This window comes from Daucus carota, chromosome 7, assembly GCF_001625215.2.
Source record: "Daucus carota subsp. sativus chromosome 7, DH1 v3.0, whole genome shotgun sequence".
Lineage (NCBI taxonomy): Eukaryota > Viridiplantae > Streptophyta > Magnoliopsida > Apiales > Apiaceae > Daucus > Daucus carota.
In genome coordinates, this window is record NC_030387.2 from 21,085,223 (window position 1) to 21,099,213 (window position 13,991).

Below are 13,991 nucleotides of genomic sequence, written 5' to 3' on the forward strand. Positions count from 1 at the left end.
TCAACTGCATTTCGAAGATATTGACTGTTATTGGGCTTTGGATTTTTCGAATTAATTTGAATTGGAGTTTCGTTTTTGACTTGTTCTTGTGAATTTAAGACCACGTTTGGCTATTTGTGACTTGTTTGGATACTTAGCGCTACTTGGAGTTTGTTTGGAGATTTGTGGAATTGTTATTGACCGTTTAAAATTAATTAATTTTTAATTCGAGTTTAATCAATTAATTCGAATTATTAATTAATTGGTTAATTGTTAATTAATTATTAATTGAAATTTGCGAGAAGTTTGAGAATTAATATTTTATTTGAAAAATTCTCGCTTAATTAAATTTTTAATTATAAAAATGGCGGGCCAATTTGTGCTCGGGGAGACGAACTACAATGGATATTTGGATCCTGATTCCAGTTTGGAGAGGTTCAAACCTTGGGTAAGGTTTCTGAACAGTCAAAGTCTAGTCAGCACGGTGATCACTGCACATGCAGATTTGCAGATTAGACCTCTTCAAGACTTCTGCTCCACAGCCATCAACACCACTCTATTGGATAACTACAATTACAACTGATGATGTCAATAGGATTCTTGGGTTTCCACGAGAGAATTTTGCTGAGATTCCGACAAATGATGAAATAGTTCAGTTCTTTCAAACCATACTCTATCAAGGAGAGATTCATCTGCCACGAATGCTGAAAGGGAATCTGAAACTTGAGTGGGATTTGTTCTTCGATACACTGGCTAAGGTATTTTCACCAACCACTGATAGGTCCATTATTTTGCACATTTTAACTACCTATTTATTGCTTGTTTTCGTATTTTATTAGTTAATTGTTTTGTTTTCAGGAATTTTTAGAGAAATCGAGAATTCAAGAGAAAAAGGAACAAAAAGGTGCAAGAAGGGAAAAAGAGGAAGAAAAAGAAAAGAAGAAGAAGAAGAAGAAAAAAAGGGAAAAGAAAATCAAAACACAAGGACCCTTCTACCCTTAAAACCCTAATCTTGGCCTATATAAACATCCTCTTCTCTCATTAGCCACCAACCTAGTCTAAGTTAGTTTACCCTAGTTTTACCTAGTTGTTAGTAGCCTCCTTCATCACTTTCTAGCTTTCTTTTTCAAATTGTAATCTCTCAAATATTGTAAACACTTTCTTGTTTAATATAATTTCAAGTTTAGTTTCATCATCTCCTACATCTTTAGCTTGTTGAAATTTATGGCTATGACCAACTTTGCCTTCAACAAGTGGATAAAGTGGCATTTATGCCAACCACTTGTGGGTTAAAGGAGCCTTTATTATATGTGTTAAACTTACATTTTTAGTATTTAGCTTGAGCCCCTTTTAATTCTCAATATTATTAGTGGGTTCAATGATTTAGTTGATATTTTGGTTTATAGTTTGATGGGGTTTTGTTAGAGACTTGGTAGATAAACTAGTTTTAAAGTTTTGTGTGATTTGGAGTTAGTTTGGTATGCTTTGGTGTTGTTCTTGTTCTTGGTTTTGGTATTTTTGAGGGCTTTTTGGTGTAAATTTTAGTTTAAGATTTTGACTTGAGGTTAGTGGGTTTATGTTTTAAATATTATATTTATGCTAGATTTAAAGTTTGGTGTATTTTGGTGTTGTTTTGGCTTGATTTGGGTCTTGTTTTGGTGAGAAATGGGTAGTTTAGGAGCTATTTAGTGTAGAATTTATTGTTGAATTTGGTTTAGAGGTTAGTGGGGTTTGGTTAATTTTAATTAGAATGACTTTATTTTCCGGTCAAATCAATTTTCCGGAGAGATTTAAGCTATTCCGGGCACCTCCATAGATTCCGGTGAGAGTTGATTAAACTGACTTGTTCCTGCGACCGTTCACGAGTTATTTTGATCTTCGGTTTTACTTTACTATACGCGCGTGTTGAGTTTTACTTTTACTTTATACTAGGGAATTTTGCCCGCGCTACGCGTGCGGGGACTCTCGTAAAAGTTTATTAATTTTATTAACTTCATTAAATTCAAAAAAATGGTGTACCAACTGATAAACTCCCCCTCCTCCTGCATGCTGTGCAGATTTAATCAATGATGATGAGATTGCCCACTTCAACCGAACCGCCGCTGCATAATTAGAGTTAGATTCGGTCAATAATACCCTCATGACATTCACCGGCTACTAGGTTTGCTTGGAGCTTTAAGAAGGGAAAGATGGTACTGATGCTTGAAACACGGAATACGGTCATAAACATGATATCATAGTTAGATTATGATTTAAAAAAGTAAAGTGAAAGAATATATTTTAGATGAACAGCGGATGTGAGTATCTAAATAACTTAAATTGTAGAAAAATGACCTATATTCGTAGCTCTTTGATGGACTTAAAATTTTAAAATAATTTTAATAATTTTTATTAAAAATTAATATATAACTTAATGGACTTAAAATTTTAAAAAAATCTTAAAATTATAATAATTTTTATTAAAAATTAATATATAACTTTGTTGTGACGGTCCGAGAATCCGGGGGCTGGATTCTGACGTCACCACATAAAAACCATTTTTAAAACACTTTAGAAACTTGAATTTTTTTTATTATTTTTTTTTTTTTTTTGAAAGATAATAAAATCAAAGAATTTAAAACTTGAAATTCAAAACCTGAAAGCCTTAATAAAAGATTTGAAAGAGAACATTTAAACCCCCTAAAATCAACAGGATCGCATCCAGGTTACAGTATTGAAATTAGAATCCATCACTAATTATTACACAACATCTCTTACCAAATCGGATCATCTTCGATAAGAAGAATCACTGCCAATTTGTTCCAGCTATGAATTACATCTGAATCTCAATAGCTCAACTCTAGCTAGCACCAACTTTATAAATCTTCCTGAATACTCCTTGACCACTGGATCCTCAACTCTGAATCCTCGCCTAGCCTTAGCCTTACTCGCAATCATAGTCTAGCCATTCATCTTTAATCCTTTCTGAAATGGTTAAAAGAGAATAGCAAGAGTGAGCAACAATGCTCAGCAAGTAGTAATAAACAATGAAAATTCTGAAATGATATAACAGAAGTTCACGAGTTCAAGATATAAAAGGATTCAACCTGAGTTCACGAGTTTAGGTATTGTATAAGAAAATCACAATACCTTGCAGCAATTGAATACTGAGGAATTCAATCTTTCCAAAAGAATTATTGAATTGGACTATCACATTTTAATTAAAACCAAGGTTAGGCAGCTGATCAGTTCTGCACTAACCCCGAGCAGGCCCCGCCATGCTCTATCACTGGATCCAAGGCACTCATTGGCCTAACATGACCACGAATCTGGTCCACAGGTTTATATAAAAACAATAATCCAATTCTCTAATTCAATTCAAGAAGCCAATGTAAATTAACAGAACATCATCATAAATATCATCAACAACAGAATAATTCCAATTCAAACTTTGATAATAATCTATTCATAAATCATGATCCTTCATTTCATAAATCACAGTTCAGGAAATCCTCAACTATTCAGTATCCTCCATTATCGGCTAAGCAACTGAATTTAGCCTGCTAAACCAGCATGACAATGGTGGGTTGAATAATCAATAAGATCCCAATTCATTCAAAGCTCTAACTATCACTGAGCAACACATGCTTCAATGACAATCTGAAATTCGAATTAATTTGTAAAACGGAATTTCTTTAGAAACTCGAAGAATAGAAAGAATGGGTCAGAATACTTGCACTTTCAAACATATAAAAGAAAGGTATGAATACTTGAAACATATACCAAAGGAATGGATCAGAATATTTGCAAGATATCCAAAAGAAGGGTGTAGGATACTTGCAACACATATAAAAAGAATGGATCAGAATATGCAATATATCCAAAAGCAGGGTGCAGGATACTTGCCTTAAATCTGACTCCAGTCTCACATCTCTATCTCATGTTTCCACTTTCACAATCTATCCATATTATAATTTCTAGACCATCTCTAGCCGTACTCTATTCGCCACATCGCTTCGCTTACTCGATTCATCCCTTATTCGCTTTGCAATACCATTTCGACTTCCTGACCTCTTCGAGCGTACACGTCTCGTCCAAATCCTTTACGAGAATAAGATAATATTATAGTCACTAAACAATATATTGCATATACATATCACGTATATCGATACCCACTTATATATCCCTTTAAACTTATCAGATACCACGTAACACATAAGCATGCTTTGACTCTAACATATAGTCAATCATATTCCACATAACATATCACCAATCAATTATCATATAAATCCTTATTGAAAATCCGACATCGTCTCGTCTATGTATAAGACTATCCACCTATTATCCTATCTCAATCATTAATCAACCAACAAAATCCAATAGCTATAATCCATATATTCTTATCCAATATCAATCATACGAATCATTTATCACTTCACAATATCAAAACTAACACGTACTTCACATAATCATCACTTGATAGCACTTAGATCACATATTATCACATTCTGCATACTTATCAACAATTATCCACCTTATAGACTCAGCCATATAGTCACATCATATTAAAATAGACGTTATAAGCTTCCTTCTCTCTTTCGTTTCACCTGATTCCGACTTACGGATCAAAAGTTATGCTCAAAACAGTTTTCTCACTCTCCTATCGGCACATAACACATCCAACCAATAGCAGACAACACACAACACATAAGGTTTCTCATCCCAATTGATCTTAAATCAAGTCTTGGGTTAAAAATGATTTTTCGGGAATTTTCCAGAATTTTTAAACATTTTTCGGAATTAAAATCGATAAAAGAATCACTTTTCAAATAAATAATCAAGTCCCAAATACTTGAAATTGGACTTGAAATCCTTCATAAACAATTATCGAGCCTTGAAAATAATTTGGAAAAATATTTTAAAGCTCGAAACGATTTTTCGGAATTTTTAAATCAAAAAGGATAATTAAATCCAATTAATTAATCAATTAAAATCAATTAATAATTAATTAAAATAATTAATCAATTAATATTTAAATTAATTGACTAATTAAAATAATTAATTACTAATTAAAATTAATTAATAAATCAAATTAGATTTATTTTTAAATAAAGAAATAATTAAAAATTATTTTTGAAAATCAAAATAATTAAATAAAATAATTTTTGAAAATTAAATCAAAAAGTTTATTTTGTAAACTTTTGAAAGTTTTGTCCAGGGTTTAAAGTGCAACTTTTCAAAGTTACAGGGGGTAATTCATAAGTTTCAGAACCTGAGTACAAAAACTTCATCATCTTCAAACCTTCGGTGACCAAACAGCAATAAGCCGCCGGCCACCACACTAACTCGCCGGAAATCGATTTTCCGACGTCATACACACCCCATAAACTCCAGATTTGAAGTTCATACTACCAGAAACCCATACCCATAATCAGAATCACCAATCGTCGCAAAGAATGGCCGGAAAATCGAAGCAAAAAAACCCGCCGGCGAGTTTCTTTCGAAACTCCGGTGACCCCTTTCCGGGAATCCCACATAACTTTTGAACATACCCACAAGTTCCTCTCTTCACGCTCTATCCAACCATATCAACCGATTGCTCATGTGATTAACAGATAAGAAACGCCCAAATCTCAATTGAAAATATTCATAACCCACGAAGAACACTCAAGAACACCTACTCAAGAATTAAACCACTGTTTCTATATGATTCCGAACCCCCAATTCAACATATAATATACCAAAACGACGAGAAAAACATGCTCTACATCATGGAATCATCAAAACAATTAAACAATCACGTTTACAAAAATTCATCATTTAAATCATATAAATTCGAATTTTGAAAAATCAATATAAAATCACCTGACCAATCTGCACATAAACGGATGATTGTACTAGATTCTACGCGTCGATAGCTTCGTTTTGACTATTCATACGCCTCCATCGGATTCCAATAACACCTTCAAAACCTTGTTTGATTACGAAGAACACGAAGAACGCAGCTCGGTTTCTCTCGGTATTCGTGAACAGAAACTGGTGAAAATGATTTACGGTTGAAAATAAGCTCTAGAAAGGTCTATTTATATTTACAAATAATTGGTACCCCTTTGGATCGTTTATGACATGAAAATACGATATTTACTAGCTTTATATAATAAAGCGGGGTCCAATCGGTGCTGGTTTTCAAGATAATCATCAAAACGGGGCTTTTTAATCAGTCATTAGTATGCGGGTCCCATTGCAATTATTACAAGATAAGAATGAATATAATAATCAAAATATCTAGCTTTCACGTATATCGAGACAAACTGGATAATTATCAACAATTAAAATACCCGAAAAACTCCGCCGGACCGACTTCGGGAAAAACCGTACTCCGGATCGAAAAAGTCAAAACACGAAAAGTGTCCGGAATATTCAAATTAGGCTAAAGGTGAGTTTTGTTGAAACTTCCGGGAAGAAAATTTGTTACCTCGTTACGAGTGGACGGTTTTACGGAAGTCAAATAATTAATAAATAAATATAAATATACGCAATTAAATCCGTAAATCGATTATAAAATCATCTAACATTCCATAAATCGATATGAAAATATCCAAATAAACTATATTTTCTTCTGAGCATACAGAAATTGAAATCTCGCAAATACGAACACATACGAGCATTCAGCTCAATAAACTAGATAATATAAAATTCACAAAAATTCATATATTAATCATATAATACTCATAATTAACCATAATTAATTAACCAACAAATCCACCAATACCACTTACTCACATCACACATATATTCACATAATAATCATCTAGAATTTTCGAAACAATATATGAAAATCAGTTTTGAAAATACAATTATTTATCAATAACACAATAACCCGGGGTTTAATATAAAATTTTGAAAACTCCTTAAACTGGAATAAAATATTAAATCTTATTCCCTTCTTTGAAGAAAATCACTTTTAATACTAATAAAAATATTTTTAAAAATCCGGGTCATTACAATTTACCCTCCTTATAGGGATTCCGTCCTCGGAATCAGAGAAAGAAGGAGAACGCATAATTAGTATAATCCATATTGATCCACATAACAAATATAATCACATACACACTATTCACATAATCAGATCACTATTCCATTAAAGCCAACAATTATATTTAGACAAATAGATTTATAATAATCAAATCTAAATTTAATAATATGGGATATTACATTCTTCCCCCCTTATAAGGATTCCGCCCTCGGAATCCGCGAAAAAACTAAAACGTATCATTTGTAAAATCATTGTACACGCTTCATAATATCACATGCTCATCCGCCCTTAATCAACCTTGGCATACCTTTACAGTTAAAGAAATAGGAGAATCAAAACTTTTACAATTGCAAACTTCATTTCCCAAGAATCAATCTTTTGGAAATTTCGGAGGAACAAGATATTTTCAAAATACGCCACATTGGAATACAAGAGTGACTGGGAGATCCATACGATCAAATGAACTTAATGTTGCGTGTCCATATTAGACACTACTAAAGGTTGTTAACCTTCTTGTAATCACAACACACACAAGTGATGGCGTCCCATCCAACTCCTATCACACAGACAGGTATACCTTGTGTCCCCTATACATAGGGTTGTTCATCCCAATCAAATTGAAGAAATGTTAAGGAATATCAAAGAATATCAAAGAATCTCGAGAATATCAAAGAACATCAAGGGATATCAAGGATGATGAAAGAATATCAAGGAATGTCAAGAAATGTCAAACAATATCAAGGAACATCACTATCTCTTCACAACAAACCTTTATCACACATCTTTGCTTTCCAACTCATACCAATAATCAATATCAATGTCACCTTAGAATTTGAGAAATTGAAAATCTCGTTTATCGAAATGATATCATAATAACTCACTGATGAAAAACATATAATCAAAAGAATCTTTAGTTGAAGAGAGGTACTGCCAAGGTCTTCTCAAATTACTGCTCTACTTCAAAAATCATCGTTCGTTGTATATCTCCTTTTCAGCCTTCTCGATAATTGATCGACGTTCAATCGTAATAGCGTCGTAAGATGTCATTGTTCGTAATAAGTCTGGCCCAAGTAGTTTACATTATTTCATCCCAATTGCCTTTGAAGTCCATAGCAGGACATGTAACATATCTTCAATCGTTTGGATCGTCAACCTGTGGGTTATGGGCCCACCTTGATATCGTTTGAAGTCCCGATTAGCTTGAAGCGTCGTCGTCGAGGACTAACGTTCTAACTTACTCGCAGACATTACCTCTAATAGCTGGACTCAACTCCACATACTCTCTATCATTCACTTCTCACCTATCCACCTCTATCTATAAATCTCTCCTTCTGATTCAGTACAACTCATACTCTACACTTACTCTTCATATCTTCACTCAAAACAATATACATCTTCCAAATATCTGACATGGTCAACATACTATGAACCATGCATTTATATCATCCTCAAATCAATACAATAATCCAATTTCAAATATGCAGTATAGTCAGAATACTCTGAACTCTGCATTTTCACCATTCTCAACTCAATCATTCACTATCAAACTCTTCTATATTGGTCTAATACTGATCTTTCCCACGATTCACCATCTCAATTAATCAACATACTAGAAATCATATGTCTAAACTTAAGAATCCTAATCTCTTTAAGTATCCACACTTAACTTGATCATCTAACTAAACTCTATGCTTCACTCACATCTCTAGACTATTCCTAAATAGTCCGACCATACCTCTATGTGAGGTTACACCACATTCTTCTCTAGAAAACCTATAACTATAATCTATATTCTAATTTCAAATACTTATAACCTGTTGCTCTGATACCAACTGTGACGGTCCGAGAATCCGGGGGCTGGATTCTGACGTCACCACATAAAAACCATTTTTAAAACACTTTAGAAACTTGAATTTTTTTTATTATTTTTTTTTTTTTTTTGAAAGATAATAAAATCAAAGAATTTAAAACTTGAAATTCAAAACCTGAAAGCCTTAATAAAAGATTTGAAAGAGAACATTTAAACCCCCTAAAATCAACAGGATCGCATCCAGGTTACAGTATTGAAATTAGAATCCATCACTAATTATTACACAACATCTCTTACCAAATCGGATCATCTTCGATAAGAAGAATCACTGCCAATTTGTTCCAGCTATGAATTACATCTGAATCTCAATAGCTCAACTCTAGCTAGCACCAACTTTATAAATCTTCCTGAATACTCCTTGACCACTGGATCCTCAACTCTGAATCCTCGCCTAGCCTTAGCCTTACTCGCAATCATAGTCTAGCCATTCATCTTTAATCCTTTCTGAAATGGTTAAAAGAGAATAGCAAGAGTGAGCAACAATGCTCAGCAAGTAGTAATAAACAATGAAAATTCTGAAATGATATAACAGAAGTTCACGAGTTCAAGATATAAAAGGATTCAACCTGAGTTCCGAGTTTAGGTATTGTATAAGAAAATCACAATACCTTGCAGCAATTGAATACTGAGGAATTCAATCTTTCCAAAAGAATTATTGAATTGGACTATCACATTTTAATTAAAACCAAGGTTAGGCAGCTGATCAGTTCTGCACTAACCCCGAGCAGGCCCCGCCATGCTCTATCACTGGATCCAAGGCACTCATTGGCCTAACATGACCACGAATCTGGTCCACAGGTTTATATAAAAACAATAATCCAATTCTCTAATTCAATTCAAGAAGCCAATGTAAATTAACAGAACATCATCATAAATATCATCAACAACAGAATAATTCCAATTCAAACTTTGATAATAATCTATTCATAAATCATGATCCTTCATTTCATAAATCACAGTTCAGGAAATCCTCAACTATTCAGTATCCTCCATTATCGGCTAAGCAACTGAATTTAGCCTGCTAAACCAGCATGACAATGGTGGGTTGAATAATCAATAAGATCCCAATTCATTCAAAGCTCTAACTATCACTGAGCAACACATGCTTCAATGACAATCTGAACTTCGAATTAATTTGTAAAACGGAATTTCTTTAGAAACTCGAAGAATAGAAAGAATGGGTCAGAATACTTGCACTTTCAAACATATAAAAGAAAGGTATGAATACTTGAAACATATACCAAAGGAATGGATCAGAATATTTGCAAGATATCCAAAAGAAGGGTGTAGGATACTTGCAACACATATAAAAAGAATGGATCAGAATATGCAATATATCCAAAAGCAGGGTGCAGGATACTTGCCTTAAATCTGACTCCAGTCTCACATCTCTATCTCATCTTTCCACTTTCACAATCTATCCATATTATAATTTCTAGACCATCTCTAGCCGTACTCTATTCGCCACATCGCTTCGCTTACTCGATTCATCCCTTATTCGCTTTGCAATACCATTTCGACTTCCTGACCTCTTCGAGCGTACACGTCTCGTCCAAATCCTTTACGAGAATAAGATAATATTATAGTCACTAAACAATATATTGCATATACATATCACGTATATCGATACCCACTTATATATCCCTTTAAACTTATCAGATACCACGTAACACATAAGCATGCTTTGACTCTAACATATAGTCAATCATATTCCACATAACATATCACCAATCAATTATCATATAAATCCTTATTGAAAATCCGACATCGTCTCGTCTATGTATAAGACTATCCACCTATTATCCTATCTCAATCATTAATCAACCAACAAAATCCAATAGCTATAATCCATATATTCTTATCCAATATCAATCATACGAATCATTTATCACTTCACAATATCAAAACTAACACGTACTTCACATAATCATCACTTGATAGCACTTAGATCACATATTATCACATTCTGCATACTTATCAACAATTATCCACCTTATAGACTCAGCCATATAGTCACATCATATTAAAATAGACGTTATAAGCTTCCTTCTCTCTTTCGTTTCACCTGATTCCGACTTACGGATCAAAAGTTATGCTCAAAACAGTTTTCTCACTCTCCTATCGGCACATAACACATCCAACCAATAGCAGACAACACACAACACATAAGGTTTCTCATCCCAATTGATCTTAAATCAAGTCTTGGGTTAAAAATGATTTTTCGGGAATTTTCCAGAATTTTTAAACATTTTTCGGAATTAAAATCGATAAAAGAATCACTTTTCAAATAAATAATCAAGTCCCAAATACTTGAAATTGGACTTGAAATCCTTCATAAACAATTATCGAGCCTTGAAAATAATTTGGAAAAATATTTTAAAGCTCGAAACGATTTTTCGGAATTTTTAAATCAAAAAGGATAATTAAATCCAATTAATTAATCAATTAAAATCAATTAATAATTAATTAAAATAATTAATCAATTAATATTTAAATTAATTGACAAATAAAATAATTAATTACTAATTAAAATTAATTAATAAATCAAATTAGATTTATTTTTAAATAAAGAAATAATTAAAAATTATTTTTGAAAATCAAAATAATTAAATAAAACAATTTTTGAAAATTAAATCAAAAGGTTTATTTTGTAAACTTTTGAAAGTTTTGTCCAGGGTTTAAAGTGCAACTTTTCAAAGTTACAGGGGGTAATTCATAAGTTTCAGAACCTGAGTACAAAAACTTCATCATCTTCAAACCTTCGGTGACCAAACAGCAATAAGCCGCCGGCCACCACACTAACTCGCCGGAAATCGATTTTCCGACGTCATACACACCCCATAAACTCCAGATTTGAAGTTCATACTACCAGAAACCCATACCCATAATCAGAATCACCAATCGTCGCAAAGAATGGCCGGAAAATCGAAGCAAAAAAACCCGCCGGCGAGTTTCTTTCGAAACTCCGGTGACCCCTTTCCGGGAATCCCACATAACTTTTGAACATACCCACAAGTTCCTCTCTTCACGCTCTATCCAACCATATCAACCGATTGCTCATGTGATTAACAGATAAGAAACGCCCAAATCTCAATTGAAAATATTCATAACCCACGAAGAACACTCAAGAACACCTACTCAAGAATTAAACCACTGTTTCTATATGATTCCGAACCCCCAATTCAACATATAATATACCAAAACGACGAGAAAAACATGCTCTACATCATGGAATCATCAAAACAATTAAACAATCACGTTTACAAAAATTCATCATTTAAATCATATAAATTCGAATTTTGAAAAATCAATATAAAATCACCTGACCAATCTGCACATAAACGGATGATTGTACTAGATTCTACGCGTCGATAGCTTCGTTTTGACTATTCATACGCCTCCATCGGATTCCAATAACACCTTCAAAACCTTGTTTGATTACGAAGAACACGAAGAACGCAGCTCGGTTTCTCTCGGTATTCGTGAACAGAAACTGGTGAAAATGATTTACGGTTGAAAATAAGCTCTAGAAAGGTCTATTTATATTTACAAATAATTGGTACCCCTTTGGATCGTTTATGACATGAAAATACGATATTTACTAGCTTTATATAATAAAGCGGGGTCCAATCGGTGCTGGTTTTCAAGATAATCATCAAAACGGGGCTTTTTAATCAGTCATTAGTATGCGGGTCCCATTGCAATTATTACAAGATAAGAATGAATATAATAATCAAAATATCTAGCTTTCACGTATATCGAGACAAACTGGATAATTATCAACAATTAAAATACCCGAAAAACTCCGCCGGACCGACTTCGGGAAAAACCGTACTCCGGATCGAAAAAGTCAAAACACGAAAAGTGTCCGGAATATTCAAATTAGGCTAAAGGTGAGTTTTGTTGAAACTTCCGGGAAGAAAATTTGTTACCTCGTTACGAGTGGACGGTTTTACGGAAGTCAAATAATTAATAAATAAATATAAATATACGCAATTAAATCCGTAAATCGATTATAAAATCATCTAACATTCCATAAATCGATATGAAAATATCCAAATAAACTATATTTTCTTCTGAGCATACAGAAATTGAAATCTCGCAAATACGAACACATACGAGCATTCAGCTCAATAAACTAGATAATATAAAATTCACAAAAATTCATATATTAATCATATAATACTCATAATTAACCATAATTAATTAACCAACAAATCCACCAATACCACTTACTCACATCACACATATATTCACATAATAATCATCTAGAATTTTCGAAACAATATATGAAAATCAGTTTTGAAAATACAATTATTTATCAATAACACAATAACCCGGGGTTTAATATAAAATTTTGAAAACTCCTTAAACTGGAATAAAATATTAAATCTTATTCCCTTCTTTGAAGAAAATCACTTTTAATACTAATAAAAATATTTTTAAAAATCCGGGTCATTACATTTGTTGTTAAATATTATATTTGAACTTGTATTTTCAATTTCAATACAATTAATAATAACATATAAAAAAATTAAAGGGGATTGTAAAATTCATTAAAAAAATTACAATTATGATTTCTTATAATTCTTGATTATGTTGATTCTCTGGACTTTAGTTATATTTACATATAATATCGAATTTAAATTTGAAAGTGAACAAAAAATTAATATTTATATAATTTTATATAATATTAAAAATTAAAAAATTGTGCTCCGATGATAGCCGTATTTATAATCCCAACATACAAAAGAAATCCTCAAATGAATCCTCAAAAATAAATCCTCAAATAAAATTTTCATATATTTACAAAAATAAAGTTTTGGTTCACTCAAAAATAAATCCTCAAATAAAATTTTCATATATTTACAAAACTATTATAATTTTGATGATTACTAAATATATATTATTAAATTTCAGAAAAAAATAGACAACTAAAAAAGTGAGAATAAAACCTCTGAGGAATATAAGAATATCAAAATTATTGTGAAGAAATATATATCAATGCAATTATTACATACATTTATCGTACTCATGTGCATTTGTTCTATTTTATTTCATTTAAAATCAATGCATGATTCTGCAATTAAATAGGATTATATATATGTCCTATAAATGACATTACAT

General features: G+C 32.3%; 1 long non-coding RNA gene across 1 annotated transcript; it reads right to left on the bottom strand.

The window, feature by feature from the left end:
- Positions 1-2,620: 2,620 nt before the first annotated feature.
- On the bottom strand, positions 2,621-13,321 carry LOC135147614 (uncharacterized). Its single transcript, XR_010285241.1, has 4 exons — positions 12,187-13,321; positions 10,229-10,423; positions 5,824-9,308; positions 2,621-4,059 (listed from the first exon to the last, which is right to left on the bottom strand). It is a non-coding gene; the product is annotated as an uncharacterized LOC135147614 (long non-coding RNA).
- Between the last annotated feature and the right edge of the window lie 670 nt (positions 13,322-13,991).